General features: G+C 41.1%; 2 long non-coding RNA genes across 2 annotated transcripts in view; both read right to left on the minus strand.

Moving 5' to 3' along the window:
* LOC148131855 (uncharacterized) overlaps positions 1–19,513 on the minus strand; it is a 205,892-nt gene that overhangs the window by 123,146 nt on the left and 63,233 nt on the right. The gene's annotated exons all lie outside the window — the stretch shown is intronic.
* LOC148131857 (uncharacterized) lies at positions 47–5,787 on the minus strand. Its single transcript, XR_015747266.1, has 4 exons — positions 5,679–5,787; positions 4,378–4,446; positions 1,042–1,095; positions 47–177 (listed from the first exon to the last, which is right to left on the minus strand). It is a non-coding gene; the product is annotated as an uncharacterized LOC148131857 (long non-coding RNA).

Below are 19,513 nucleotides of genomic sequence, written 5' to 3' on the forward strand. Positions count from 1 at the left end.
AAGCCACAGCCATGAAGTCGAAGCCTTACCTTTTGTACATGCTCCGTGATACATAAAAAGGGGTGGGCTTTTCATTGTATTGGGGGGTGTCATCATTTTGACTTGTCCCTCTGTAGGCCCTCCAATTGTCACACAGCAGGTTGGTTACTGAGTTGACAGGATTCTTTGCAAAAGGCTCTTGAAATAAGTCAAGGATTTTACAAAATTAGCCCAAAGGGCTCATTCAGCCTTAGAGCGGCTGGTTGCAAACCCCTGACTTGAAGCTTTAAAAGCTGAGAAAAAGATCTTTGAATTGGGTTGCCTATAACTTGTCATCCTGTTCACCTATCACACACAAACAAACACACACACACACACACAAGTTGCCAGAGTAAATCGAGCATGCCGTTGAGTGCATGTTGAAAAAAACATTATATATACCTGACTCACTGTCTCCGTGTGTCAAGAAAATCAATGCCAGCAGTTCATGAGAAAATGCTGATGATTGAGCTTTTAATAACTCAAACAATCATCTGGATCCGAGGAGAAAAACTGGATCAGCAAGAAATATGAGATTCGGATGAGGGAGAACGAAAACAGCTGCACAAACGGGTGTCCAAATTGTTAAGTGTCAGAAGACATGACTGTCTGCTCCTGAGATCATGAAATCCAGGGTCACGAAAATAAGTGGCCCCACTTCTGTACATTCTTATGTCCGCCATGCTTGTAAAAAGAGGTGGAGCTTCGGTCACCTGACCTTGACTGCCATATTGACTTCTTTGACTTCCCGCCACTCAGTTACCACCCAGATACTAATAAGGTGCTTCTTACTAGTCCCTTTGGACCCATCTGAGTACAGGTGTGCAACTTGATAGGGTGTGAGATAGGGTACAGGTGTGCAATCTTTTTTCACTTAACAACCAGGTTACTAACTTATCAACGGTAGTGATTCACAACCACTGAGGCAAGGAAAGTTGGGAGGGAAGGCCAAATTCACTTAACAAATGTCTCACTTAATAGCAGAAATTTGGGGCTCACTTGTGGTTGTAAGTCGGAGCCTACCTGCATGCTTACAATTGGTTTTTCCGGGAGTTCTCTCAGTGCTCCTTTTAGGGCCTGGAAAAGAAAAAGGCAGGGTATCAATCTAAATCATAAAATTGATGTCTTTCCTTGACAACCACAGCGATTAGATTTCAGCCTCTGAAACCTGATCTTCCATATTTAACATTTGACATGCAAAGGGCTGTTAGTATGTGACAGAACAGAGAGCTTTGCGGGCAGCGTCTGGGGAAATCCAATGGTCAAACAGCTGGTGGAACAATTTGTGGGTAGAAATTTCTTCTTCTTTTTTTTTTTCTTCTCTTAGGAAACGTTTCATTTTGTTGAACAACTGACTTGACTCCAAAGTGGAATAAAGAGCTACCTATCTTGGAGGTGAAAAATACGTACTGGTTCCAGAAATGGCTTTTTCTGGGCATAAAAGTTTAGTCTAGTGGTTAAAGCACTTGGCAACTAGGGCATTGTGAGTTCTAGTCCTCTCTTAGTCCAGAAAGTTAGCTGGGTGACTTGGATCAATAAACCAGGAAATTGAGAGTTCTAGTCCTGCCTTAGGCATAAAAACTGGCTGGGTGACTTTGGGCCAATCACCAGGAGTTTGTGAGTTCTAGTCCCACTTTAGGTATAAAAGCCATTTGTATGACTTTGGGCCAATCACACTCTCTCAGCCCAACTCGATTGCATAGGGTTGTTATTTTGGGGGAAATAAAAGGAGGAAGAAGCAATGGGTGGAAACTAATCAAAAAGAGAAGCAACTCAGAACTCAGGAGAAATTTCCTGACAGTGAGAACAATTAATCATTGGAACAACCTGCCTCCAAAAGTTATAAATGCTCCAACATTGGAAATTTTTAGAAGAGATTTGATAACCATTTGTCTGAAGTGGTGTAGGGTTTCCTCCTGCCTAAGCAGAGGGTTGGACTAGAAGACCTCCAGGGTCCCTTCCAATTTTTCTATTCTATTCTATTCTATTCTATTCTATTCTATTCTATTCTATTCTATTCTATTCTATTCTGTAATTAAGTATGTTCGTCACCTTGAGATTTTTTTAATAAAAATAATAAAGATGGGATATAATTAACAACAATAACAATTCCATAGATTTCCTTGCCATGTTCCTGCAGCTATATGCTCTTTCCCATGTGGTCTTTGTAACCATCTGGTCTCTCTTCTCTTCTGTGAGCTTAGTTCTCTCTCACCCCCCCCTCCCTTCTCTCTTTTTCTTTCCCTCTCTCTTTAATTCTCCATTTCCCATGAGCTATATTTAACCACACGAAGCCTCCTCATTTTACAAGAGATAAATTAATCTGGTTCTAGCAAGTCGCTTCCTCACTCTTGATCTCTGCCCAGCTCTTTGTGAGAGGTTGAAGAGGTAGGCTGGGATCATGCAGATGGAGTCCGGAGTGTAGGTGGGTGGAGGAGGAGACATCCAGCTGAATTTATTTTATTTTATTTTATTTTATTTTATTTTATTTGATTTGTCAATCGCTTACAAGCTTACAAGATACAAGTATATACATAGTTATGAATACATGAAAGACATGAAATTCTAGAGAAAGGTGGCAATGCCTTTTATTTTCTCATTTCCCTTCCTTCCCCTACCTCAAAGATAATCTCCCTGGGAAATCAAGAGTTTCCATCCCCAGCCAAAAACACTCCCTCCAGCTGGCAGTGCAGGCCTGGCTTGGATTGGTCCCTGCACCGTCTCTCTTCTGCATTTAGAGGCAGAGGAACTGCAGAAAATGGAGGGAGGGGGAGTTGTTTCTGCTGCTCAGAGATATATGTGTGTGTGTGTGTGTGTGTGTGTGTGTGTGTGTGTTTGCATGTGCATAGCCTCCGAGGCCCCGTTGGCTGTTTCCAGTGGCTCTCAAGGTCATATTTTTCTTCTTTTTTTCTCTCGAAGGAGTTGTCATGTTAGCTTAAAAATGACCCAGAGTTTTATGACTCCATCGAGGGCAGCGTATTTATGACTGCATATGCTTTCCTGGATTGTAGCCCAGGATATTAGCTATATGGGCAGTTCTCCTAAATTAAAGCTATGGATTCATATGTTACCATCATACAATGGCGTTTTTATAGAGCCAGGTTTTTTTTTTTTTTAGTGGTTAAGACTCCAGGCTGGAAACCAGGAGACCGTGAGTTCTAATTCCGCTTTAGGCATGAAACCTGGATGGGTGACTTTGGGCCAATCACCAGGAGAGTGTGAATTCTAGTCCCGCCCTGGGCATGAGAGCCGACTGGGTGACTTTGGGCCAATCACAAGGACACTGTGAGTTCTAGTCCCGCCTAATGCATGAAAGCCAGATGAGTGACTTTGGGCAGTCATTTTCTTTCTGTCCAACCCACCTTACAGAGTTATTGTTGTGGGGAAAATAGGAAAACAAAATATTAGTCACATTCGTCACCTTGAGTCGCTTGTAAAAATGATAAAAGTGGGATATAAGCAAAATAAAATTTTAAAAAATTGATTCCAAAAAGGACTATCAAAGAGAAAATCGTTTTTCCTTTGTGGGTCTGTAGACTGGGAACTGGTCAACAGGAAGCCCATTGCTGCAAGAGGCTCTTTTGATCACCAAAGATCAAAAGATATATATGCTATCCTGCTGCATTAAACTGAAAACATGTTTAAACATTAAAAATAGCTGAAATCTGTGAGCTCATCGGATCTTACAGGACGTTCACGATTTGAAGTGAGGTTATAGAAAAGCTTGTTACTTTGCTCCACCCAGTGAGATATTAAACAACCTTGTGTGACATTGGTGAGATTTTTAAACAAGGTCACTGAAATCCCAAGAGATATAAAAATAGCAATAGCAATAGCGCTTAGACTTATATACCGCTTCACAGTGCTTTCCAGCCCTCTCTAAGCGGTTTCCAGAGCCAGCCTATTGCCCCCAACAATCTGGGTCCTCATTTTACCCACCTCGGAAGGATGGAAGGCTGAGTCAACCTTGAGCCTGGTGAGATTTGAACTGCCAAATTGCAGGCAGCCAGCAGTCAGCAGAAGTAGCTTGCAGTACTGCACTCTAACCAACCTGCCACCGTGGCTCATATCAATGAATAAACCAATTAACATGTGGGGAGACATTTTTGTGGGTGATTGTCATCGTTGTGTCTTTGTGCATGCCTTTGAGTCCACACAGTTTACTTGGCAAGAGTTTCAGAAGTGGTTTATGTTGTGTTCTATGAATAAGAAAGTTTTCCCTCTGGTCCGCCGATTAGGTGGGAAAATACTGAAAGCTGATTGGTTGGCCCGTCTGACAACTCCTCTAAAAGGAGAGCTGTCAGATGGGGCTTTTGCTGGTTGTTGCTGTTACTCAAATAAAGAAGTTCTTATCGTTACCTCGGATTCGTGTCTTCCTTTCAGCCACAATATAACAGTTTATTCCCGCCTTCTTCCTAGAACGGAAAGCTGAAATAATAAGCCAGTTTTGTACAGTGATTAGGGTGCTGGCCTAGAAACCGGGTGATTGTGAGTTCTAGTCCCATCTTAGGGAGGAAAGCCAGCTGTGTGAACTTTGCACCAGCCGTTCTCTCTCTCTCTCTCTCTCTCTCAGCCCAACCCACCTCACAGGGTTGTTGTGGGGAAAGTAGGAGAGGAAGGAGTATTAAATATGTTCACCACCTTGAGTTATTGACGGCAATAATCTATATCTATAAAAGCGAAATACCATTCACGCATCATCACAAAATCACCAGAACCGTAAAGCCTACAAACTTGAAATTTGGCATGTATGTTTCTCTTGGCTTCTAGATGCTCTTTAAGAAAGGATTTTCCGAAATGACCATCAGAGCATTAGTATTTCGTATATTATTATTAACACACTCTGATGCTAAGGAGTTCTACTCCCCCTCCCCACCCGAAAAGAAATCTCTTCCAAATGCAAAACACAAGCAGAGGAGAGGAGTTTCAGTTTTCAGTTTTACTTTCACAAGCAAGCAGCTTTACTACAGAACAGTTGAGCTAAGCCACGCCCAGGCACCTTGCTGTCTCCTTCTTGCTCTCCCAGCAAATACTTTTTTCAGTTTCCAAACAGCCCTCAATTCACACACACACTGACAGGATGCTAGCCAGATGAATACTGATGAATGCTGGTAGGCGGAGGCAGAATTCCCCCCCTCCCTCTTATTTTCCTCCCCCAAAACTAAGCCCGATCACATAGTTTCGTAGCAAAGCACAGGTATAGAGCTAGTAAATAAATAATATTATTTGTTTTAAGAAGGTTGCCACGGTTGAGAAACTCTGGGCTAGAGGCTTCCTCTGAGGTTAGTTTTAATATTGCACACTCAGCCCTACCCTCCAATAAACGAGGGACTCTGGAATCAATGGGGACAGCATAATCATTGCCCCCTCCCAGTATTGGCTGCCCACAGACAGGGTCTATTTCTCGCCAGTTAGAGAAGCCAGTCTGGAAGGCACCCCATTTCTGCTTCCCAACAGTGAATGCTCCCCCTCCTTTACAGGGCCTGTTCCAGTTTCGCTGTCCTCTTCTAACTTCCAGTCAGGCATTGTCTTGGCTTTTCCACCCCTTGTCCTCTCTGCCTTCCCAGACCTTACATTAGTCACACCCCCAAGCCAAGCCAGGCCTAACAATATTTCCATTGTCCTTCCCCCTTTCTCATCCCTGTTGCAAAACGCCTCACCCAGCCATCGCTTGGCAGTGCCCTCGGCAGGCTGGATCTCACCCCTTCTTATGTGCCAAAGAGCAAGAGGGAGGGAGGGGTTGCCAGGCAAGGAATCTGAGCCCGCTGCTGGCAAGGTCCCTTCACAGGGGAGTGTCTGGTATAAGACAAAGGCCAACAGGAGAAACGATTGCCTTACAAGTTAACTCTCTGCTGCCCTGAAAATGGCGTAATCCAGGCATGTTGGGCCAGGAAAGTTGAGGACTACCTGTCGCACTTTGCAGCTCAGCTATGGCTTTGCCAACCAAAGCTGCACCTGTGAGATTGCCAGGTTTCCCTACTCCTTGCCCAAATTCTGGGTGGACAGATGGGGCACGTAGCATCTATTCGTGCCAGCCGATGGTTTGTCGCTTAATTATGGTTCGTTGCAGTCGGTTGGATTCACACCCACTGCTGAAGAAGTTGAGTGTGATTCCTGCAGTTCACCTCACCCAAATTAAACAAATGGCATTCTTGCAAGTATGAAGTGGGAAGGAAGGTTTCTGTGCCTTCATAACTTCTCAGAGGAAGGAATTTCAGTGACCTTCACAGACCGGCATCTGTCTGAACTGCCTTTTGTTTTAAATAAGATATTGAAAATTTATATTCCTTTGCATTGACTAATTCTGTTTGCTGGTCCGTGAACTGAAGTTGAAAGGAGGCCTTAGAAGAATGCCTGGTCTGGATTTTCTGGTTAAATGAGTTGCAACCAACTCTCATTTCAAAAATTAGTAGAAGAGGAGTACATAATATTTATTTTTTCATTTGTTTTCTCTGCCAGGACTCTTTTTGCATTTTAATTCAGATCTTGCTTGCCCTTTCAGGTTTCCCATCATTTTATCCTCACCACAATAGAATAGAATGGAATTCTTTATTGGCCAAGTGTGATTGGACACACAAGGAATTTGTCTTGGTGAAAATCCTCTCAGTGGACATAAAAGAAAAGATACATTAGTTAAGAGTCAAGAATCATAAGTCATGGGACTTATGATTATAATAATAGTCATGGGAAATAAGCAATCGAATCATACTAGGAAACAGTCAATATAAATTGTAACGATACAAGAGACAAAGTTACAGTCATACAGTCACAAGTGGGAGGGGATGGGTGATAAGGAGTGATGAGAAGATTAATAGTAATAGTAGTGCAGACTTTGTAAATAGTTGGACAGCGTTGAGGAAATTATTAGCCAGTTTTGACTGCTCTTAGTGGAAGATAGGGATACCTGCAAACTATGGTTAAAACAATAAAAGTCAAGACAGCTGCTATGATTATGCAGTCAAAGGACATAACAGTTTTACTTGGTGCCATCATGTATATTTATTTCGTGCCGCTTTAATTGCTTTTCATTGTTTTATGTCTTATGAGGTAAACTGCCCAGAGCAAGGATGAGTCATTATGTACCTTTGCAAACTGTGGACTTCAACACCCAGAATTCCTGAGCCAAACATGCTGGCTCAGGAATTTAACAGAATAACAGAACAGAATAACAGAGTTGGAAGGGACCTTGGAGGTCTTCTAGTCCAGCCCCTGCTCAGGCAGAAAGCCCGATACTGTTTCAGATAATTCTGGGAGTTGAAATCCATAGGTCATAAAGGGGCCATAGTTGGCCACCCCTGGTTCAGAGTCACTTGTTGAGATGAGCAGCTATAGAAGTTGAATAAATAAAAACAAAATGAGTTGGTGGCATCTTTGTAGCCGCCATCTTGTCTTTTTTTTTTTTTTTACTATACTCTGTGTGGATGACTTTCATGGAAGATGAGTGAACTGGAGCCAGAAGCCACCAGAGAACTGACTGATCACTAAAACCAAGGGTTTTTTCTTTTACTAAGTCAGTGTCAAATTGTCATACCAAGGTCCTAGTTTGAATTCTGCATGGTTATTTCACTTTTAGAAGGTTTTCTGAAGGGGCTGCAGCAAGCCAAATGGAAATATGGCCTCTCACCTTGAGGGTGAACTGGGGTTCGAAAGAGATCAGTCTATGCATAGATGTTCCACCATGTTCCTACATTTTCACATCCTCCTAACAGCTTCCTTGTTGGGCTCCAAAAACCAAGAGAGACAAGCTGGGGGTTCCTCTGAGCAGTTTCTTTTATTCTTCTTCACCTATAGATAGAAATCTCGACAAACAGACTACTTACATCATTAAGCATAGACGGTGCACTGAAAACTCCTAGGGAGGAGCTGTTTCAACACTCTTTCTCCCACAGACAGAAACTATCTAAACTTCATTTGCTTCTCTGGAATGCACACCCTCCCTCCTGGGAATCTGGATTACTGGAAGACCAAAGGTGGAAATCTATTTGAATTCTTGCTGGTTATGAAATTATTCTGACTTTCAAATGCCTTGTTGGTTATTTGTCTGGGGTACTTAGCTAGAGCAAGGTAGATGGAGCAAATTATTTATTTTTTTGTTTGTTTATTGGTTTGTTTATTTATTAATCGATTGAATTTGTATGCCACCCATCTTTTTACCAAACAACTCTGGGCAGCACCAATTATACCAGTGATGGGGACACCATTGAAACACCTAAAAGAGCAGGATGGGGACAGATCATCCTAAAGAAGCTCTATCTATGTGTTTGCCAAGAGTCAACATGAACTTGATAACAATCAGTCAGTCAATCAGTCAATCAGTCAATCAATCAATCAGAAGTTCTGTTTGAGAATCCAAACATGTTATGCTCCTGACCATCACTATTTTTGAAAAGTTTCTTTTCTTCATAGCTATTTTGAAAGCAGTTAGAAAGGGTAGTGTTCTAAGCACAATTTGACAATCATTTACCGAATATAGCTCGAGTCCGTGCATTAAAAGTGGAATATATATTTAAAATATGAAAAAAATACCTCAGCATGAAAAAAATTGTACTCAGTAATACCTTCTGTCTCTGTTTTGGCAGTTTGAAATTTACCTCAGTAAGTCATCATGGGAAGAAGGGAGGGAAGGAAGGAAGGAAAAAAGGGAGGAGGAGGAGGAGAAGGAGAAAAAGAAGAAAGCACAAATAAAAGAGTTGAAGATCCTTTTAGCTTTCAAGCGCGTGATTCATTTTTGTTTGCTCCTTGCATCTATCATTTTCTCTATTTCTAATTGGTCTGCATTACTTTAATTTATCTAGGAACAGCACGCACGTCAAACAGAGGGTGCTTTGTACTGGCCAAAATGAAATTATGCAAATAGTCTTTAAAAATAAGAATGTGACTTTTCGACCTTTTAACATTTTCAACATTCATAATTTTATTAAGCCGGGGAAAGCAAAGACTGTGGGTGAGTCGTCCAAATGTCACTTTTTAAATTTGGTTAGGGAGGAGATTTTTTTTTTAAAGATTTCTTTAAAAAATCTTCATGCATTTATGGGTCCCTTGTAAAAAAAAAGCCTGCTTAAATATCGACATTGTTCTATTCGTTTTCGATTGTCTCCTAGGGAAGCCTTCCCCAGGACTCTGAAATATCAGTCTGATGTAAACAATGGGGTTATTGAACAGGGAGAGAACTGGGGTGGCAGGCAATATTCCATCCCAGAGTTTTAATTTGGGTTGAAGTCTCATATTCAGTGGATTGTCTGCATATCTTATTTCTTGCTGCATTGTTTTTCGGAAAGAATCCTGACTATGAATACAAACATCCTGTTTTGCATGCAAACATAAAATACCTTTAATTGCACCAGAGACAGAACTTGGTGCCTCAGTCTTCACCATAATGCCGTTATCAATTTTTTATCACATCAAGAAAATGAGCTTTCAGAGTTTCTACTCCTGACGGTCCTGAAAATGATTTGTCTTCATGTCTCCTACAGAGCTCAAATCTTGTGAGCAAGCCTTGGTTAATTTGGGGGGAAAAAATGAAGCAGAATCTGACTGGGTTAATACTTGTTGAGGTGAGCTTTTTTCCTAGCGAGTGAGAAAATTCATTTCTCGCTTAAAGGCCTGGAGACTAAAACATATGAAGAATGGCTGCAGGATTGGGGTTTGGCTAGTCTAGAGAAAAGAAAGACTAGGGGTGACATGATAGCAGTATTTCAGGATTTGGGGGGCTGCCACAAAGAAGAGGGGGGTCAACTTATTTTCCAAAGCACCTGAAGGCAGGACAAGAAACAATGGATGGAAACTAATCAAGGAGAGAAGCAACCTGGAATTGGGCAGAAACTTCCTAACAGTGAGGAGAATTAACCAGTGGAACAGCTTTGCCTTCAGAAGTTGTGGGTGCTTCATCACTGGAAGTTTTTAAGAAGAGACTGGACAGCCATTTGTCTGAAATGGTATAGGGTCTCCTGTTTGAGCAGGGGGTTGGTTTAGAAGACCACCAATGTCTTAGACGAGAAGACTCCAAGGGTTAGACTAGAAGACCTCCAAGGTCCCTTCCAGCTCTTTTCAGAATTGATTGAATTTATTCTCATTAACAAAATAAAAGTGGTTGCCATCAACTTCTTCTGAGATATGTTTTTGACTCTCCAGTCTCCCATCCCAGTACTAACCTGATCTAATTCTGCTTAACTTTTTGAGATCAGCATGTATAGCTGGTTCCTATTGACCTTCTTGGACATTTGAAGAGAATTAAGTCCTGTTCATCATATCTCAGAGGTAAAAATCAGGTTTTTCCCCCCAATAACCATTTTGCTGTTGTTGTTTTATAATAATTTTTATTAAACAATTTTTCTTATATACAACATCATTTCCATTCATTACAACGCTTTCGTTACATAAATCTTAACTATCTATACGATATATATACTTTTACATAAATCTTATCAAGTATAACAATGGGAAAATATGATCAGAAAACAGAGTATTTAATGCTGCATTTATTAACGGCAGCAAGAATAACTTATGCACAGAATTGGAAAAATGATAGTATGCCACCAGAGGAAAACGTGATAGAAAAATACTAGAGTGTGCCGAGATGGATACGTTGACCATGGAGATAAAGGAAAGAGAGGAAATGGATTATTATTTGACGTGGAATGATTGTATGATTAGCTAAATAATAGATATAAAGTTGAATAGAGAAGAAGACAATAAGATAATAAGCTAAAAGATATAGTCGATAAAGATAGATTAAGCAACATAGACAAGTATATAGATAGTTAAGAAAATTAGGTTTTTAAAGTCTTTATTTTAGGAAAACGAAAGTTGGATCTTGAAGGTCATCAATAGAAAGAGTATTCATTCCTTTGAACGTTAGTGTTGGAGAATAACACGAAGAGCTAAAAAAAATAAAATAGATTGTTGAACAAATCAACCCCACATTTTTACTCCAGGCACAAATTATCATACTTAAGACACATTATGGGAAGACCTAACTTTCTGGAGAAGGCTATCATGCTGGGAAAGGTAGAAGGAAAGAGAAGAGAATGGCTAGCAGCAAAATGGATGGAATAGTAGTGATGGAGGATGCACCATTGGAAAGCCTGGAGGATCATCACAGGGTTGCTAAGAATTGACCCCAACTTGATGGCATGTACACTAATCAGTTTACCCAAGTCAGATTTGGCCAGATTTAGTTGTCAGAATGACCAGAGATAAGGACGTGCCCCACTTTCCTTTGATTAGCAATCATGTCCACTGCAGCTTTTTCTTTACTTGTCTTTGCTCTTTCCATCAACATGAACATCTTTAATATAACTCCCATCTCCGGGCTTTTGGCAAGTAAAAGAGAGGATAGCAGACCACCCACTCTTTTATTTGGGGAAGCGTTGTTTGCACAACTGCACATGAAATGACATCAGTGGGGAATTTTAAATGCAGCAGTGTTTGAAGTTCAGAGGTTATCTTGCATTGTTATTATATTGTTAGAAGCCACCTGAGTGATAGGAAGGAGTAGAGCAGAGTATAGACCTAGAATGACGAGAGGGGGGGAGGGAGGGAGGGAAGGAGGGAGAGAGAGGAGGGGAGGAAGAGAGAGAGAGAGAGAGGCAGGCAGAAAGACAGACAGGAGAGAGAGAAAGTAGATAGATAGATGATAGATAGGTAAGTAGGTAGGTAAACAAGAGAAAGAGTAGATAGATAATGATAGAAGGTAGATAATATAGATAGATAGATAGGCAAACGAGAGAAAGATAGATAATGATAGAAGAAAAAAGAAAGATAGATAGATAGATAGATAGATAGATAGATAGATAGATAATAGGCAGGCAGGCGGAAAGACAGGAGAGAGAGAAAGAGATGATAGATAATGATAGTAGATAGATAGATAGATAGATAGATAGATAGATAGATAGATAGATAGATAGATAGATATAGGCAGCCAGGCAAGCAGGCAGAAAGACAGGAAAGAGAGAAAAAGATGATAGATAATGATAGTAGATAGGCAGAGGAGAGAGAGAGAGAGAGAGAGAGAGAGAGAGAGAGAGAGAGAGAGAGAGACTAGCTCTCCTAGCCTAGGGTTATTGCTAGCATAAATTCCCCAGTGTCTCAGGAAGAAGGCTTTCTCATCATCTGCTGCCTACGTAGCCTGTTTCTTTTAAATGGGACTTTCCACCGACAAAGCATCTGCTGTACTACTGAGTTAGCGCTCAAGTTCAGTTGCTTTGGTTGGCCTTGGATTAACAGCGTGTGCCTTTCATAAACCCTTTCCTTTCACTCATTCATTTGGACAAGGACGAGATCAGATGACTCCGTCACAACATGTGGTGCTCTTCCCACGCGCTAGCCCTTCTTCCTCAGAACCAGGTTAGGTGGTCCATTTGTTCCCAGCTGGAAATTCCCACTAAGCACTAGCTGATCCCTTGAACAGCTCTTAAAAATAATCCTAAGACTCTGTTGAAAGGCTCTGAAGATATGATTTTTGCCGGCGGGCCTGCGGACCCGGATGGCATGGAGCCCATCAAGTTTTTAGTTTTATTATTGTTTCCAAGAGGCTGGGGATTTATTGGGTTTTGTATTTGGGGTGTTTTTTTTCTGTAAACTGCCTGGAGTCACTGTGAGTGTGTTGGGTAACCATACACAGGTGGTATTCAGCCAATTCTGACAGGTTCTGGAGAACCGGTAGTGGAAATTTTGAGTAGTTTGGAGAACCGGCAAATCCCACCTCTGACTGGCCCCGCCCCCATCTATTCTCCACCTCCCGAGTCCCAGCTGATTGGCTGGGTCTTCTTTGGTTGCCCTGCACAGGAGAACGGAGCTGGAAAGCAGGTTAGTGGGGTGGGGATTTTACAGTATCCTTCCCCTGCCACATCCACCAAGCCACAGAACCGGTAGTAAAAAAAATATGAATCCCACCACTGATACAGGTGCTTCTCAACTTACGGCCACAATTGAGACCAAAATTTCTCCTGCTAGGTGAGACCGTTGAGTGAATTTTGCCTCGTTTTACGATCTTTTTTTTTTTTTGCCACAGCTGTTAAGTACATCCCTGCAGTCGTTAAGTAAGTAACACCGTCGTTAAGTGACTCTGGCTTCCCCATTGACTTTGCTTGTCGGGAGGTCGCAAAAGGGGATCACGTGACCTCCAGGACATTGCAATTGTCGTAAATACGAGTCAGTTGCCACAAACCTAAATCTTGACCATGTGACCATGGGGATGCTGGAACGGTCGTAAGTGTGAAAAATGGTCATAAGTCACTTTTTTCAGTGTCACCGTAACTTTGAACAGTCGCTAAATGAACAGTTGTAAGTTGAGGATCACCAGTATAAATTTTCTAAATTTAAAAAAACATTCTTGAAGATCTAGAGATCATATTTCAAGATCCCACCATCTTTGCAACTGCACCAGGAGAGAATAACAGAATAAGAGAGTTGGGAGGGACCTTGGAGGTCATCTAGTCCAACCTCTGGCTCAGACAGGAGGCCCTAACCCAATTCAGACAAATAGTTGTCCAGTTTCTTCTTAAAAACCCCCCTGTGATGAAGCACCCATCATTCCTGGAGTAAAGTCGTTCCACTTGCTTAATTATTCTCACTGTTAGGAAAAATTCTCCTCAGTTCTGGGTTGCTTCTCTCCTTGATTAGTTTCCATCCATGGCTTCTTGTCCTGCCCTCAGGGGGCTTTGGAGAATAGCTTGACTCCCTCTTCTTCTTTGTGATGGCCCCTCAAAGTTTATTTATTTATTTTGTCAAGCGTGCATTTGATAATATATATAAGTACAAACATGATTATTAATACATGAAATAGATACGAATAAAAGGGAACATTGAGACAGTTAGGCACTTTGGTGCGCTTATGCATATCATAAATATGCATAATATTATAAACATACATGTACATATAATATACATATTATATTATAATATACATATTATAATATACATATTATAAATATATATAATATAGTTGGTGTGCTTATGAATATCATAAATATGCATAATATTATAAACATACATGTACATATAATATACATATTATATTATAATACATATTATATTATAATACATATTATATTATAATATACATATTATATTATAATATTATATCATAATATACATATTATAATATACATATTATAAATATATATAATATAGTTGGTGCGCTTATGCATAGCATAAATATGCATAATATTATAAACATACATGTACATATTATATTATAATATACATATTATAATATACATATTATAAATATATATAATATAGTTGGTGCGCTTATGAATATCATAAATATGCATAATATTATAAACATACACGTACATTTAATATACATATTATATTATAATACATATTATATTATAATACATATTATATTATAATATTATATCATAATATACATATTATAATATACATATTATAAATATATATAATATAGTTGGTGCGCTTATGAATATCATAAATATGCATAATATTATAAACATACATGTACATTTAATATACATATTATATTATAATACATATTATATTATAATACATATTATATTATAATATTATATCATAATATACATATTATAATATACATATTATAAATATATATAATATAGTTGGTGCGCTTATGCATATCATAAATATGCATAATATCATAAACATACATGTACATTTAATATACATATTATATTATAATACATATTATATTATAATATACATATTATATTATAATATTATATTATAATATACATATTATAATATACATATTATAATATACATATTATAAATATACATAATATAGTTGGTGCGCTTCTGCATATTATAAATATTGGAAGACTGCTACCATGTCACTCCCTAGTCCTTCTTTTCATTAAACTAGACATGCCCTGTTCCTGCAACGGTGGCCTTTCAGCTCTAGTTGCCTTTCCCTTCTTCTAGAAATCCTGGTCTCCTTTCCATTTCACCCCCATAATTTCTGAATGTCAAGTCCTGTCAAGTCCTCCCAGCAGTCTTTCCTCTTGCTTGCAAGGTGGCAGATTCCACTCGAGGGGACCCTGAGCATCGCGGCCTCTCCCCCCCCCCCCGCCGCTTAACCCACTTGAAATTCCGGCTTCTGTCTCTTGCTGTCTCCTCCCAGCTGCTTACTGAGTCATCACCAGTTAATCCAGCAGGAGACGTCTAGACCTGCCCCGCGGAAAACTTTGCTTCTATTAAATAAGTCGTTTGGGGTTGATGTTTTTACCTGCTAGGGCCTGCTGCTGGCGCCGGGCGGGGGGGGGCAGGAAAACTGGGGAGGGGGAGGAAACTTTTATAGAGCAAAAACACCCATCCGCTCATTTTGAGGACTGGGGTGCTTTGCTCAAGGTTGTGGGCAAGAGAGATCCTTGAGTGTGACTTCCGCCATTTTCTGTTTTTGTTTGTTTGTTTACAAGCAGACAGGTGTGCATTTTGGATTAGGGCCCTGTGTTAGGGGGGGGGGAGAAGCAATTAATTACTTGCCCTATAATGTATAATATAAATGTATAATGTGAACATAATATAAAGAGGAGGGAGTTAAGCTATTTTCCAAAGCACTTGAAGGCCAGACAATGGATGGAAACTGAACAAGGAGAGATTCAACCTGGAAATAAGGAGAAATTTTCTGACCAATGGAACAGAAGTTGCCTTCGGAAGTTGTGGGGGCTTCATCACTGGAAGCTTTCCAGAAGAGACTGGATTGCCATCTGTTCAGAAATGTCATAGGGTATCCTGCTTGGGTGGTTGGGTGGGTGGGGGTGTTGGACTACAAGGTCCTTTCCAACTTTGTTGATCTGTTAATCTGTAAATGTATCTCAACTGAAATTAAAGCCCTTTGAAGCCATTTGGGCAGAGTTGGGATTCTATAGGTTCGGACTGGTTCTATAGAACTGGTTGTTACGATTTGATGCAGTTCAGAGAACTGGCAAATTGTGCCCTGGCTGGTCCCGCCCCTCTCCGCCCGCCCCTCGCCTCCCCTTCCAGTCAGTCCTTATCGCGCATGCCCGACATCGCTAACTGGAAGCAAAAAACTCCCCACCCAGGAGGCTTCCCTGAGGCCCAGGAGGCCAAAAAGAGGGAGCAGGGGGGTGTTGCAAAAAACAAAACAAAAAAAGCCACACCCATCCAGTCACATGGCCATTCCCACCTAGACACGCCCACAGAACCGGTAATAAAAATATTTGCATCCCACCCCTGAGTTAGGGGAAGGGTGTTTTTATAATGCAGGTAGTGCTCGATTTACAACAGTTCACTTAGTGAGCATTCAATTGAAAAACTGAAAAAAGTGGCTCATTGTTGTTTTTCACACTTACGACCGTTGCAGCATCCCCATGGTCACGTGATCAAAATTCAGACGCTTGGCCATTGACTCATATTTATGATGGTTGCAGTGTTCCTTCTAACAAGCAAAGTCAATGGGAAAATCAGATTCCCTTAACGAATTGAACAGCTGCAGTGATTCGGTTAACAAGTGCTAAAATGGGACAAAACTCACTTTGCAAATTTCTCACTTAGCAACATAAAACTTCAGGCTCCTTTGTGGTCGTAAGTTGAGGACTACCTGTAATAGAACCTGGGAAGAGTTTCAGTTATGGAAACGGTGCAAAGACGAAAAGGCTGAGCTATAGGCAGTCCCAGGCCGATTCAACCTGACCCTGTTGCCACATTTTGAGCAGATTTAGAAGGATCCTACCAGTATGGATCTCCCTTGATCCTTTCCCTTTTGTGAGCTTTGCAGATCCCCAGGATGGTGCTGCCACACTGACGTTCAGCAAGATCAGAATTAGTTAGTACCGGTAATCCTCGATTTACAGCCACAATTGAGCAATTCCGTTGTTAAGTGAGACAGTTGTTAAGTGAATTTTGTCCCATTTTATGATCTTTCTTGCCACAGTTGTTAAGTGAATCATTACAGTTAACCAGTGGAATAGCTTGTCTCCAGATGTTTTGCTTGAACAAGGGGCTGGACTAGAAGACCTCCAAGGTCCCATCTTCTTTTTTCCTTTTTCTTCTCTTCTCTTTTCTTTTCTTTTCTTTTCTTTTCTTTTCTTTTCTTTTCTCTTCTCTTTTCTCTTTTCTCCTTCCTTCCTTTCCTTTCCTTTCCTTTCCTTTCTTCTCTTCTCTTCCCTTCCCTTCCCTTCCCTTCCTTCTCTTTCTCTCTTCTCTTCTCTTCTCTTCTCCTCTCTCTCTCTCTCCTCTCCCTCTCCTCTCTCCTCTTCCCTTCCCTGATTTTCTCTTCTCTTCTCTTCTCTTCTCTTCTCTTCTCTTCTCTTCTCTTCTCTTCTCTTCTCTTCTCTTCCCTTCCCTTCCCTTCCCTTCCCTCCCATGCCATGCCATGCCATGCCATGCCATGCCATCCTATTAACACGCTTGTTAAGGGAATGTGGTTTCCCCATTGACTATGCTGGTCAGAAGGTCACAAAAGGTGATGACATGACCCTGGGACACTGCAGCCGTCATAAATACGAACCAGTTGCCAAGTATCCGACTTTTGATCACATGACCATGGGGATCCTGCAATAGTCGTAAACGTGAAAATGATTATAGGTCACTTTTTGTAATTTTGTAACTTTGAACGGTCATTAAACGAACAGTTGTAAGCCAAGCGCGATCTCTAAAGGTGTTCCTCAGCTTATTGTCAAGAAATTCCTCCTTATTTCCAGGTGGAATCCCTCTCTGGGGAGCTTCCACCCATTGCTTCTTGTCCTGCTCTCAAGTACTACGGAGTGTAAATTGACACCCTCTTCCCGGTGACAGTCCTACAAGGATTAGGAGACTGCTATCATGTTCCCCATACAAGCTGGTTCCTTGAGAATGTAATTCACCCGTTCTTTTTACAACACACAACTATATCCCAATGTTCAGAACACTGCACACCAGAACAACTACACACAAGAACAGTTTTTTCCCCGAACGCCATCACTCTACTAAACAAATAATTCCCTCAACACTGTCCAACTATTTACAAAGCCTGCACTACTATTATTGTTAATCTTCCCATCACTCTTTATCACCCATCCCTTCCAATTTGTGACTGTATGACTGTAACTTTGTTGCTTGTATCCTTACCATTTATATGGACTGTTTCCTAGTACGATTTGATTGCTTATTGTACCCTATGACTATCATTAAGTGTTGTACCTTATGATTCTTGACAAATGTATCTTTTCTTTTTATGTACACTGAGAGCATATGCACCAAGACAATCACGCTTGGCCAATAAAGAATTCATTCATTCATTCATTCATTCATTCATTCATTCATTCATTCATTCATTCACTCATTTCAGAGTTTAGGGCTCTTGATACTGGAAGCGTTAAATAGGTGCTTAAGGATTGTCTAATGAAGCCCAAAGAAATGCATTTCCGTGCCAACGCAGACCAAAGATCCATCATGTTGTAATGACAAACATTTCTCAAGAACCAGCAGGAACGGATTCCAGGAAAGATTACAATAAGTTTATTCATCTTTCTAACTAGCATCCGGTGGTGAGGATCAGAAAACCTACCTGTTTTTTTCAGAAAAAATGTTTTTTTTTTTTTTTTAACACAGTAAGGGCTGCTCTCAAGACAAGCTATGGGTCCAGTTACTTTTTCTGTTGCCCGGAATTCAGTTCAATTGTTTGGCCTTGAAATAATTGTTCCATGTATACTATACTATTGAAATACCATACCAGTGATGGTGAACCTTTTTGTTGCGGTGTGCCAAAAGCGTACGCACGCTGGCACCCACAATGCAATGTGCGCCACCCCCCCAATGCATGCGTGCGCAACATCCGCCCACCCCCTTACCTGCATTGTGCATGCGCATACCTCTCCGCTGATTTTCGGCCAGTTTGAGGCCGTTTTTGCCCTCCTGGAGGCTTGAGGGAAGCCTCTGCAGCCTTGGGAGGCTGAAAAAGGGCCTTCCGGAAATACAGGAAGTGCCAAAACGGGCCTGTTTTCAGGCTCCCGAGGCTTCCCTCGAATCTCCAGGAGGGCAAAAAATGGCCTCCCCCAGGCTCCAGAGGCCCTTCGGAGGCTGAAAATGGGCACTTCCGGGATTCTTGGAAGACCCGTTTTTCAGCCTCCTGAGGCTGCAGGGGCTTTTCTCGAGCCTCCGGGAGGGCAAAAACAGCCTCAAACCAGCCGAAAATTAGCTGGGAGGCGTGAGCATGCACAGTTCAGGTAAGTTTGGCCGGGGCTCGCGTGTCGGCACCAATGCCTCTGCTTGCCACCTGTGGCGTGCGTGCCATAGGTTCGCCATCACGGTACTATACTATTAAAATATACGTGGTCTGCAATTTACGATCCCAACTGAGCCCAAAATTTTTGTTGCTAAGCAAGACTGTTTGTTTGATGTGCTTTGCCTCATTTTACGACCTTTGTTGCCGCAGTTATTAAGTTAGTATCATGGTTGTTAAGCGAACCTGGCTTCCCTATTGATTTCGCTTGTCAGGATCACCGGCAAATGGTGGTCACGTGACCTGATCACATGACCTCAGGATGCTGCCACCGTCATAAAGAAAAGCCAG

Source organism: Notechis scutatus, chromosome 2, assembly GCF_049901735.1.
Source record: "Notechis scutatus isolate UNSWTSFEM ecotype Mainland chromosome 2, rNotScu1.2, whole genome shotgun sequence".
NCBI lineage: Eukaryota > Metazoa > Chordata > Lepidosauria > Squamata > Elapidae > Notechis > Notechis scutatus.